Genomic DNA, 13,102 nt, shown 5'->3' on the forward strand with positions numbered 1-13,102 from the left:
AGTATTGATCGATCACTGTCACTTACAAAACACTAAAGCATAACTGCAGTGTTCGCAGAGTCAGGCCTGATCCCTGCGATCGCTAACAGTTTTTTTGGTAGCATTTTGGTGAACTGGCAAGCACCAGCCCCAGGCAGCGTCAGGTTAGTGCCAGTACCGCTAACACCCACGCACGCACCGTACACCTCCCTTAGTGGTATAGCATCTGATCGGATCAATATCTGATCCGATCAGATCTATAATAGCATCCCCAGCAGTTTAGGGTTCCCAAAAACGCAGTGTTAGTGGGATCAGCCCAGATACCTGCAAGCACCTGCGTTTTGCCCCTCCGCTCGGCCCAGCCCAGCCCACCCAAGTGCAGTATCGATCGATCACTGTCACTTACAAAACACTAAACACATAACTGCAGCATTCGCAGAGTCAGGCCTGAACCCTGCGATCGCTAACAGTTTTTTTGGTAGCGTTTTGGTGAACTGGCAAGCACCAGCCCCAGGCAGCGTCAGGTTAGCGCCAGTACCACTAACACCCACGCACGCAGCATACGCCTCCCTTAGTGGTATAGTATCTGAACGGATCAATATCTGATCCGATCAGATCTATACTAGCGTCCCCAGCAGTTTAGGGTTCCCAAAAACGCAGTGTTAGCGGGATTAGCCCAGATACCTGCTAGCACCTGCATTTTGCCCCTCCGCCCGGCCCAGCCCAGCCCAGCCCACCCAAGTGCAGTATCGATCGATCACTGTCACTTACAAAACACTAAACGCATAACTGCAGCGTTCGCAGAGTCAGGCCTGATCCCTGCGATCGCTAACAGTTTTTTTGGTAGCGTTTTGGTGAACTGGCAAGCACCAGCGGCCTAGTACACCCCGGTCGTAGTCAAACCAGCACTGCAGTAACACTTGGTGACGTGGCGAGTCCCATAAGTGCAGTTCAAGCTGGTGAGGTGGCAAGCACAAGTAGTGTCCCGCTGCCACCAAGAAGAAGACAAACAGGCAAGTCGTGCCCATCATGCCCTTCCTGCTGCATTCGCCAATCCTAATTGGGAACCCACCACTTCTGCAGCACCCGTAATCCCCCCATTCATATCCCCAACCAAATGCAGTCGGCTGCATGAGAGGCATTTTCTTTATGTCTTCCCGAGTACCTCTACCCAACGAACGCCCCCAAAAAAGATGTTGTGTCTGCAGCAAGCGCGGATATAGGCGTGACACCCGCTATTATTGTCCCTCCTGTCCTGACAATCCTGGTCTTTGCATTGGTGAATGTTTTGAACGCTACCATACACTAGTTGAGTATTAGCGTAGGATACAGCATTGCACAGACTAGGCACACTTTCACAGGGTCTCTCAAGATGCCATCGCATTTTGAGAGACCCGAACCTGGAACCGGTTACAGTTATAAAAGTTAGTTACAAAAAAAAGTGTAAAAAAAAATATATATATACAAAATTAAAAAAAAAGTTGTCGTTTTATTGTTCTCTCTCTCTCTCTATTCTCTCTCTATTGTTCTGCTCTTTTTTACTGTATTCTATTCTGCAATGTTTTATTGTTATTATGTTTTATCATGTTTGCTTTTCAGGTATGCAATTGTTTATACTTTATCGTTTACTGTGTTTTATTGTTAACCATTTTTTTGTCTTCAGGTACGCCATTCACGACTTTGAGTGGTTATACCAGAATGATGCCTGCAGGTTTAGGTATCATCTTGGTATCATTCTTTTCAGCCAGCGGTCAGCTTTCATGTAAAATCAATCCTAGCGGCTAATTAGCCTCTAGACTGCTTTTACAAGCAGTGGGAGGGAATGCCCCCCCACCCCCACCATCTTCCGTGTTTTTCTCTGGCTCTTCTGTCTCAACAGGGAACCTGAGAATGCAGCTGGTGATTCAGCCAGCTGACCATAGAGCTGATCAGAGACCAGAGTGGCTCCAAACATCTCTATGGCATAAGAAACCGGAAGCTACGAGCATTTCATGACTTAGATCTCGCCGGATGTAAACAGCGCCATTGGGAAATTGGGAAAGCATTTTATCACAACGATCTTGGTGTGGTCAGATGCTTTGAGGGCAGAGGAGAGATCTAGGGTCTAATAGACCCCAATTTTTTCAAAAAAGAGTACCTGTCACTACCTATTGCTATCATAGGGGATATTCACATTCCCTGAGAAAACAATAAAAATGATTAAAAAAAAAATGAAAGGAACAGTTTAAAAATAAGATAAAAAATCAAAAAAATAATAAAGAAAAAAAAAAAAAAAAAAGCACCCCTGTCCCCCCCCCCCGCTCTCGCGCAAAGGATAACGCAAGCGTCGGTCTGACGTCAAATGTAAACAGCAATTGCACCATGCATCTGTGGTAGAGGGCAGTAATTTTAGCAGTAGACCTCCTCTGTAAATCTAAAGTGGTAACCTGTAAAGGTTTGTGCGCAATTTTAAAGCATGTCATGTTTGGTATCCATGTACTTGGCCTAAGATCATCTTTTTTATTTCATCAAACATTTGGGCAATATAGTGTGTTTTAGTGCATTAAAATTTAAAAAAGTGTGTTTTTTCCCCAAAAAATGCATTTGAAAAATCGCTGCGCAAATACTGTGTGAAAAAAAAAAAGAAACACCCACCATTTTAATCTGTAGGGCATTTGCTTTAAAAATATATATAATGTTTGAGGGTTCAAAGTAATTTTCTTGCAAAAAAAAATAATTTTTTCATGTAAACAAAAAGTGTCAGAAAGGGCTTTGTCTTAAAGTGGTTAGAAGAGTGGGTGATGTGTGACATAAGCTTCTAAATGTTGTGCATAAAATGCCAGGACAGTTCAAACCCCCCCCAAAGTAGACACCCCAAGCTATTTGCTGAGAGTCATGTCGAGTCCATGGAATATTTTATATTGTGACACAAGTTGTGGGAAAGAGACACATTTTTTTTTTTTTTTTTTGCACAAAGTTGTCACTAAATGATATATTGCTCAAACATGCCATGGGAATATGTGAAATTACACCCCAAAATACATTCTGTTGCTTCTCCTGAGTATGGGGATACCACATGTGTGAGACTTTTTGGGAGCCTAGCCGCGTACGGGACCCCGAAAACCAAGCACCGCCTTCAGGCTTTCTAAGGGCGTAAATTTTTGATTTCACTCTTCACTGCCTATCACAGTTTCGGAGGCCATGGAATGCCCAGGTGGCACAAACCCCCCCCAAATGACCCCATTTTGGAAAGTAGACACCCCAAGCTATTTGCTGAGAGGTATAGTGAGTATTTTGCAGACCTCACTTTTTGTCACAAAGTTTTGAAATTTGAAAAAAGAAAAAAAAAAATGTTTTTTCTTGTCTTTCTTCATTTTAAAAAACAAATGAGAACTGCAAAATACTCACCATGCCTCTCAGCAAATAGTGTGGGGTGTCTACTTTCCAAAATGGGGTCATTTGGGGGGGTTTTGTGCCACCTGGGCATTCCATGGCCTCCGAAACTGTGATAGGCAGTGAAGAGTGAAATCAAAAATTTACACCCTTAGAAATCCTGAAGGCGGTGATTTTTTTTCGGGGCCCCGTACGCAGCTAGGCTCCCAAAAAGTCCCACACATGTGGTATCCCCATACTCAGGAGAAGCAGCTAAATGTATTTTGGGGTGCAATTCCACATATGCCCATGGCCTGTGTGAGCAATATATCATTTAGTGACAACTTTGTGCAAAAAAAAAAAATTGTCACTTTCCCGCAACTTGTGTCAAAATATAAAATATTCCATGGACTCAACATGCCTCTCAGCAAATAGCTTGGGGTGTCTACTTTCCAAAATGGGGTCATTTGGGGGTGGGGTTGTGCCATCTAGGCATTTTATGGCCTTCAAAACTGTGATAGGTAGTGAGGAGTGAAATCAAAAATTTACGCCCTTAGAAATCCTGAAGGCGGTGATTGGTTTTCGGGGCCCAGTACGCGGCTAGGCTCCCAAAAAGTCCCACACATGTGGTATCCCTGTACTCAGGAGAAGCAGCTGAATGTATTTGGGGGTGCAATTCCACATAGGCCCATGGCCTGTGTGAGCAATATATCATTTAGTGACAACTTTTTGTAAATATTTTTTTTTTTGTCATTAATCAATCACTTGGCACAAAAAAAATAAATATTCAATGAGTTCAACATGCCTCTCAGCAATTTCCTTGTGGTGTCTACTTTCCAAAATGGGGTCATTTGGGGGGGTTTTGTACTGCCCTGCCATTTTAGCGCCTCAAGAATGACATAGGCAGTCATAAACTAAAAGCTGTGTAAATTCCAGAAAATGTACCTTAGTTTGTAGACGCTATAACTTTTGCGCAAATCAATAAATATACGCTTATTGACATTTTTTTTACCAAAGACATGTGGCCGAATACATTTTGGCCTAAATGTATGACTAAAATTGAGTTTATTGGATTTTTTTTATAACAAACAGTAGAAAATATCATTTTTTTTTTAAATTTTCGGTCTTTTTCCGTTTATAGCGCAAAAAATAAAAATGGCAGAGGTGATCAAATACCATCAAAAGAAAGCTCTATTTGAGGGAAGAAAAGGACGCAAATTTCGTTTGGGTACAGCATTGCATGACCGCGCAATTAGCAGTTAAAGCGATGCAGTGCCAAATTGGAAAAAGTTCTCTGGTCCTTAGGTAGCATAATGGTCCAGGGCTGAAGTGGTTAAAGCATTCTTGAAATTGCTCCGTACCAAAAAGATTTAAAGATTTTTTTTTCTACATATATATATATATTTTTTTTTGCGTTGGTACATGTTCCTTCCTGCCACCATGTAAAATAAAATGGATGATGTAATTTACCAAATATGGATAACTCACTCCTTTGTTTACATTTAGCAAGGGGAGGCCCGTCCATTAAGGGTGCACAGGCACCGACCCCTCGAATCCATGCCACCCCCTATATGGTTAATGGATAGATTCATGCATAGCATGAATCTATCCGCGGCCACCCCCTAATAATACGTCCAGCCCCTCTAATAGGCTTCAAAATAGGATGGCTTCAGAGCACAGAGCATTTCGCTCGGAGCCCACCCAGGTGTGTTAGAAAAGCGAATATTCATTTGCTTTTCTAACACTGAATCGCCTCTCCGCCAATGGGGAAGCGCGGGTCCGATACCCATTTCCTGATTGGCTGAAAGGTCAGGCGATCCTATTGATGCCTAGGTGGAGGAGGACGACGAGGAGGGAGATGCACGGCGGAAGGCGTCGAGATCCACAATACAGGAGGAGGAAGAAAGCCGCCGGACATGTTGCCCGCCCATTTCCTAGATGGAGTAAGTGCCACCCCCCAAAAGAAAAATCCACAAGCCACCACTGCATTTAGCCATAGGGTCTTGGGAGAAATGGGACTGGATGTGTTGACAGGTTTCTTATTCTGGTGGGTTGATAGGCATACAGTAGATCATCATGATTGATGAGGATCTGCATCTCCAGATGATGTGATTGACAATGGATCTACATTGTGTGACATCTTGTGTTTTTTTTATTATAATATTAACCACTTCAATACCAGGCACTTTCGCCCCTTCCTGCCCAGGTCAATTTTCAGCTTTCAGCACTATCGCTGTTTAAATGACAATTGCGCGGTCATGCTACACTGTAGCTTTATTTTGGTGGTATTTCATCACCTCTGGGGTTTTTATTTTTTGCTAAACAAATAAAAAAGTTCAGAAAATTTTGAAAAAAAAAGTTTTTCTTTGTTTCTGTTATAAAATTTTGTAAATAAGTATGTTTTCTCCTTCACTGATGGGCACTGATGAGGCTGCACTAACGGGCACTGATAAGGTGGCACTGATGAGGTGGCACTGATGATGGGCACTGATATGCGACACTGATGTGCACTGATAGGTGGCACTGATATGCAGCACTGATGGGCACTCATAGGTGGCACTGATGGGCACTGATAGGCGACACTGATGGGTACTTATATGTGTCACTGATGGGCATGGATGGGCAGTGATGGACACTGATAGATGGCACTGATGGGCATCACTGCTAAGGAGGCACTGGCAGGCATTGCTGATGGGCACTGATTGGCATCCCTGATGGCCATGAGTGGCAAACCTGGTGGTCATCAGTGGTGGCCATCCCTGGTGGTCCTGGTGGCATCCCTAGTGGTCATGGGTGGGCTTCCTGGGGGGGTGCACTGATAATCAATCAGCACAGACCCCCCTGTCAGGAGAGCTGCCTACCGACTCTCCTCTACTCGCGTCTGCCAGACGCGAGTGAGGAAAAGCCGATACACTGCTTTTCCTATTTACACTGTGATCAGCTGTGATTGGACACAGTTGATCATGTGATAAAGAGCCCCCATCACAGGCTTTTTTTCCCCAATTCAGAGATACAGTGTGTCAGACTGACACGCCGCACCAACAATCGCCACGCTGCGCGCCCCCCCCCGGGCACGCACCAGCTTGTTATCCTGATTACATCATATGATGTTCGGTCAGGATAACAGAACCACTTTCCCGACTTCATATTGCTATATGGTGGGCGGCAAGTGGTTAAAGTATTAGTCAAAAAGTGTTTGCCTTTATTTACTGCTTACATTTTTTGTGAAATGAGTGGAAAAACTATGAATCACACATATGTATTAACAATGGGAAAGTAAGTATCTGGGGGCCACCCTTATTTTTAAAGGGTGCTTATAGATTCCAATAAGCCCCTCAACCTCAGACTCTCACAGCCACCAGCCTAGGGTTGCGGGAAAGGCAACCCATATTAAAAAATATATAAAACGATATATAGATATATGTACAGCGGGTTACATAAGTATTGAACACTTCATTTTTCTATTTAAAGCAGAGTTCCACCCAAAAGTAGAACTTCCGCTTTAAGGACTCCTGACCCCCAGACATGCCACATTTGGCATGTCATGTTTTAGGGAGGGACAGGTACCTAGTTTTGACAGGTACCCAGCTCCCACTTCCTCTCATGTCACCACGGCGGCAAGCGGAAGTTCTTCTCTCACCCTCCCCCCTGCAATCTTCTGGGACATGTCACAGGTCCCAGACGATTGCCTGGCCATTCAGAACACACAGAGCAACTCGCGCATGTGCAGTGTGCACTCGGCTGTGAACCCACAAGCTGTCACAGCCGTGTGGCCACACTTGTAATGCTGGCGCCGTGGATAGGAGAAGGAGAGAAGCGAGGCTTTGGATGGCCACATTGCTGGACCGTGGAACAGGTAAGTGTCTGTTTATTAAAAGTCAGCGGCTACACTTTTTGTAGCTGCTGACCTTTAATAAACAGAGAAATGGGTGGAACTCCGCTTTCAATACAGTATATTTCTAAATGTGCTATTGGCCTGAAATTTTCACCACATTTCGGTAACATCCCTGCAATCCATACTTACGAAACCAAAACAAATTCGTTCAGAAATTAAGTTATTTGTAATAAAATGGATGGATACAGGGAAAAAAGTATTGAACACATGAAGAAAGGGAGGTGCAAGAGGCGTGGAAAGCCAAGACACCAGCTGAAATCTATCAGTAATTAAAAAGCAATCCTGCAACTTGTCAGTGCAAATTAATATCAGCTGGCTCAGTCTCAACTGATGGCCTATAAAAGGGTGTCCCATTACCAAGGTGTCACACAAGAAAGATCTCATGATGGGTAAAAGCAAAAAGCTCTCTCAAGACCTTTACAACTTATTGTTGTAAAACATACTGATGGCATTGGTTACAGAAGGATTTATAAACTTCTGAATGTTCCAGTGAGCACTGCTGGGTCCTTAATCCGGAAGTGGAAAGAACATTATTTCACCATAAACCTCCTCGCAAGATTTCTAACAGAAGAGTAAAAAGCATTATCAGAAGAGTTGTCCAAGAGCCAAGGACCACTTGTGGAGAGCTTCAGAAAGAGCTGGAATTAGCAGGTACAATTGTTTCAAAGAAAACAATAGGTAATGCACTCAACCCCCATAGCCTGTATGCACGCTCACTATGCAAGACTTGATTGCTGAAGAAAAAGCATGTTGAAGCTTGTTTAAAGTTTGCTGAACAACATTTACTGTAGACAAGCCTATGAAATACTGGGAGAAGATGCAGCGGGTGTGGATTCTCCCTCTAGATTCTACAGGAACCTTCTAGATACTATGGGCTTAGTGGACATTTGAAGAGAACTACATCCTTTGACAAAAGATTATACTTATTATTCCCACCCCATGCACGCTACTCTCGTATTGACCATGCATACGTCTCTTGCCAACTTATTCCTCGAGTCTGCTCAGCTTCTATATTAACAGTGCCCTGGTCAGATCGCGACCCGATCTTGGTAGTTTGTAATTCACTTATTTATTTATATTCATTTATCTAGCTGGTGTCTGAATGATTTCCTCCTATCTCATGATGTGCTTGTCAATGACTTGTGTTCCAGTTCGGCGGAATACTTTCAACTCAACGTTTCTTCAGTTTCCTCTCCGGTTACCCTTTGGGAGGTGTATAAAGCAGTGATCCTTGGTCATCTTATTCAACATGCCCCCCGGAGGAAGAAAAAGTGGCAGGCTAAAATTAGCTATCTGGAAGCTGAACTGGCTTCTGCCACAACTGAGTTGAAACGTCACTCCTCGACTCATAATAATAGAGGTTTAGTTGACAAATTGCACCAAGACCTTGACCTTTGCTTGACAGAAAGCGGGGAACGCCACTTCGCTGGACTAAACAAATGTTTTATGCCAATGCTAACAAGATGAGTTCGTTATTGGCTAACAAACTTAAATCTTTTGAATTCGGGAAACCAGCTTTGTCACTTAAATCGAGGTATCAGGTCCGAACAGCTAATCCAGTTAGGATCCTATATGAATTTAATTTCCACCTAGCTAAGCTTTATTCTTTGGGGGCTACTGCCTCTAGTGCTGAGATTCGAGCTTTCTACAAATCTTGGCTTTACCTTCTCTATGACAATCACATAGCAGTAAGCTGGGGGCTGATATCACTGAAGATGAAGTGTGTCTCGCAATTAAAGCGCTTAAAGTGCATAAGCGCCCTGGGCTGGATGGCTTTACGGTCTTATTTTATAATAGATTACCGGATATAGTGGTCCCTCATCTTACAACTACGTTTAATAGCCTGAAGAAAGATGACCATTTCTCCATGGATATGTTATGGGCCTCAATAGTGATGCTTCCTAAATCTAAGAAAGATGCGCAGTCATGGGCACATTTACACCCGATCTCCCTCATTAATGTCGACGTGAAACTTCTAACCAAAGTGCTCGCTAGTCACGTGACTCAGATTTGACATCACCTGGTTTCAAAAGATCAAACAGGCTTTGTCCCTCTCCGGCAGGTCACTAATAATATATGCCATACGCGCCTTCTAACCCATCTAGCCCACCGACAAGCTATACCCCCTCATGATTTTGTCCTTGGACATTAGGAAGGCGTTCAACACTTTATCATGGGCATATTGGAAAGAAACCCTACATTATAGGGGCTTAAGTGATTCCTTCCTGCGCTGGGTAGATAAATTGTATTCCCAGCCGACGGCCTCAGTCAAATATATGAGGTATGAATCCTCTAAATTTCCCATTTCATGAGGTACAAGTCAAGGCTGCATATTGTCTCCACTTCTTTTTATAATAGCCCTTGAACCTTTGGCGGAACACATTGGCTTGAACCCCAATATTCAGGGAATGGAACTGGCTGGAGTGTATCATAACTTGTCATTGTTCGCCGATGTATGTCACGTCTCCTCATACCAGTCTCCCCAATCTTTTCTCACTCCTGCATGGTTTTGCCTCCAATGTGTATTGATCTAGTGGATGTGGACCCTATTCCATTATTGTTACTCTTATGTAGGGATGAGCCGAACACCCCCCTGTTCGGTTCGCACCAGATCTTACGAACAAGCAAAAAATTTGTTCTAACACGCGAACACCGTTAAAGTCTATGGGACACAAACATGGATAATCAAAAGTGCTAATTTTAAAGGCTTATAACTTGTCATTGTTCGCCGATGTATGTCACGTCTCCTCATACCAGTCTCCCCAATCTTTTCTCACTCCTGCATGGTTTTGCCTCCAATGTGTATTGATCTAGTGGATGTGGACCCTATTCCATTATTGTTACTCTTATGTAGGGATGAGCCGAACACCCCCCTGTTCGGTTCGCACCAGATCTTACGAACAAGCAAAAAATTTGTTCTAACACGCGAACACCGTTAAAGTCTATGGGACACAAACATGGATAATCAAAAGTGCTCATTTTAAAGGCTTATATGCAAGTTATTGTCATAAAAAGTGTTTGGGGACCTAGGTCCTGCCCCAGGGGACATGGATCAATGCAAAAAAAAATTTTAAAAACGGACATTTTTTCGGGAGCAGTGATTTTAATAATGCTTAAAGTGAAACAATAAAACTGTAATATCCCTTTAAATTTCGTACGTGGGGATGTCTATAGTATGCCTGTAAAAGGGCGCATGTTTCCCGTGTTTAGAACAGTCTGACAGCAAAATGACATTTCAAAGAAAAAAAAGTCATTTAAAACTACTCGCGGCTATTAACTTTTTATCAGTTAACTGATAAAAACGGCATGGGAATTCCCCACAGGGGAACCCCGAACCAAAATTTAAAAAAAAAATGACGTGGGGGGTCCCCCTAAATTCCATACCAGGCCCTTCAAGTCTGGTATGGATATTCAGGGGAACCCCGGCCAAAATGAAAAAAAAAAATGGCATGGGGTCCCCCTCAAAATCTATACCAGACCCTTCAGGTCTGGTATGGACTTTAAGGGGAGCCCCGCACCAAAATTAAAAAAAAAAATGGCGTGGGGTCCCCCTAAAAATCCATACCAGACCCTTATCCGAGCACGCAACCTGGCAGGCTGCAGGAAAAGAGGGGGGGTACGAGAGAGCGCCCCCCCTCCTGAACCGTACCAGGCCACATGCCCTCAACATGGGGAGGGTGCTTTGGGGTAGCCCCCCAAAACAACTTGTCCCCATGTTGATGAGGACAAGGGCCTCATCCCCGCAACCACAGGGTTGTGGGGGGCTGCGGGTGGGGGGCTTATCGGAATCTGGAAGCCCCCTTTAACAAGGGGACCCCCAGATCCTGGCCCTCCCCCCTGTGTGAAATGGTAAGGGCCTACCATTTCACTAAAAAACTGTCAAAAATGTTAAAAATGACAAGAGACAGTTTTTGACAATTCCTTTATTTAAATGCTTCTTCTTTCTTCTTTCTTCTATCTTCCTTTGGTTTCTTCCTCCATCTTCTTCTTCTTCTGGTTCTTCCTCCGGTGTTCTCGTCCGGCATCTTCCTCCACTGTGTCGGCGTCTTCTTCCCTTCTTCTCCTGGGGCTGCTCCGCATCCATGATGGCATGGAGGGAGGCTCCCGCTGTGTGACGCTTCTCTCTTCATCTTCTTCTCTTCATCTTCTTCTCTTCATCTTCTTCTCTTCATCTTCTTCTCTTCATCTTCTTTTCGGGCTGCTCCGCATCCATTATGGCATGGAGGGTGGCTCCCGCTGTGTGACGCTTCTCCTCTTCTGACGGTTCTTAAATAATGGGGGGGGCCGCCCGGTGACCCCGCCCCCCTCTGACGCACAGTGACTTGACGGGACTTCCCTGTGGCATCACGGGGAATGCCACAGGGAAGTCCCGTCAAGTCCCCGTGCGTCAGAGGGGGGTGGGGTCACCGGGTGGCCCGGGCCCCTGTTATTTAAGAACCGTCAGAAGAGGAGAAGCGTCACACAGCGGGAGCCTCCCTCCATGCCATCATGGATGCGGAGCGGCCCAAAAAGAAGATGAAGAGAAGAAGATGAAGAGAAGAAGATGAAGAGAGAAGTATCAAACAGCGGGAGCCTCCCTCCATGCCATCATGGATGCGGAGCAGCCTGGAGAAGAAGGGAAGAAGACGCTGATGCCGCGGAGGAAGATGCCGGACGAGAACACCGGAGGAAGAACCAGAAGAACCAGAAGAACCAGAAGAAGAAGAAGATGGAGGAAGAAACTGAAGGAAGTTAGAAGATAGAAGAAAGAAGAAGCATTTAAATAAAGGAATTGTCAAAAACTGTCTTTTGTCATTTTTAACATTTTTGACACTTTTTAGTGAAATGGTAGAGGCACTTTTGTACCCCCTTACCGTTTCACACAGGGGGAGGGCCGGGATCTGGGGGTCCCCTTGTTAAAGGGGGCTTCCAGATTCCGATAAGCCCCCCACCCGCAGACCCCCACAACCACCGGCCAGGGTTGTGGGGATGAGGCCCTTGTCCTCATCAACATGGGGACAAGGTGTTTTGGGGGGCTACCCCAAAGCACCCTCCCAATGTTGAGGGCATGTGGCCTGGTACGGTTCAGGAGGGGGCGGTCTCTCGTCCCCCCCTCTTTTCCTGTGGCCTGCCAGGATAAGGGTCTGGTGTGGATTTTTGGGGGGACCCCATGCAATTTTTTTTTAAATTTTGCCCGGGTTCCCCTTAATATCCATACCAGACCTGAAGGGCCTGGTATGGAATTTAGGGGGACCCCCCACGTCATTTTTTTTTTAAATTTTGGTTCGGGGTTCCCCTGTGCGGAATTCCCATGCCGTTTTTATCAATGAACTTTTATGTGTATTGTCGGACCGGCAATTCATTATTAGCCGCGAGTAGTTTAAATGACTTTTTTTCCTTTGAAATGTCATTTTGCTGTCAGACTGTTCTAAACACGGGAAACATGTGCCCCTTTACAGGCATACTATAGACACCCCCCCAGCTACGAAATTTAAAGGGATATTACACTTTTATTGTTTTACTTTAAGCATTATTAAAATCACTGCTCCCGAAAAAATGGCCTTTTTGATACTTTTTTTTTGCATTGATCCTTGTCCCCTGGGGCAGGACCCAAGTCCCCAAGCACTTTTTATGACAATACCATGAATATAAGCCTTTAAAATTAGCACTTTTGATTTCTCCCATAGACTTTTAAAGGGTGTTCTGCAGCATTCGAATTAGCCACGAACACCCCAAATTGTTTGCTGTTCGGCGAACTTGCGAACAGCCGATGTTCGAGTCGAACTCAAAGCTCATCCCTACTCTTATGGCTGCCCGCTCAATTTCATCCTAAGCCTTTAAATCCTATTTTGTCTCATTCATTAGCAATTTGGAACTTTTTCAATTGCCCATGGTATC

This window comes from Aquarana catesbeiana, linkage group LG11 (genome assembly GCF_042186555.1).
Source record: "Aquarana catesbeiana isolate 2022-GZ linkage group LG11, ASM4218655v1, whole genome shotgun sequence".
Lineage (NCBI taxonomy): Eukaryota > Metazoa > Chordata > Amphibia > Anura > Ranidae > Aquarana > Aquarana catesbeiana.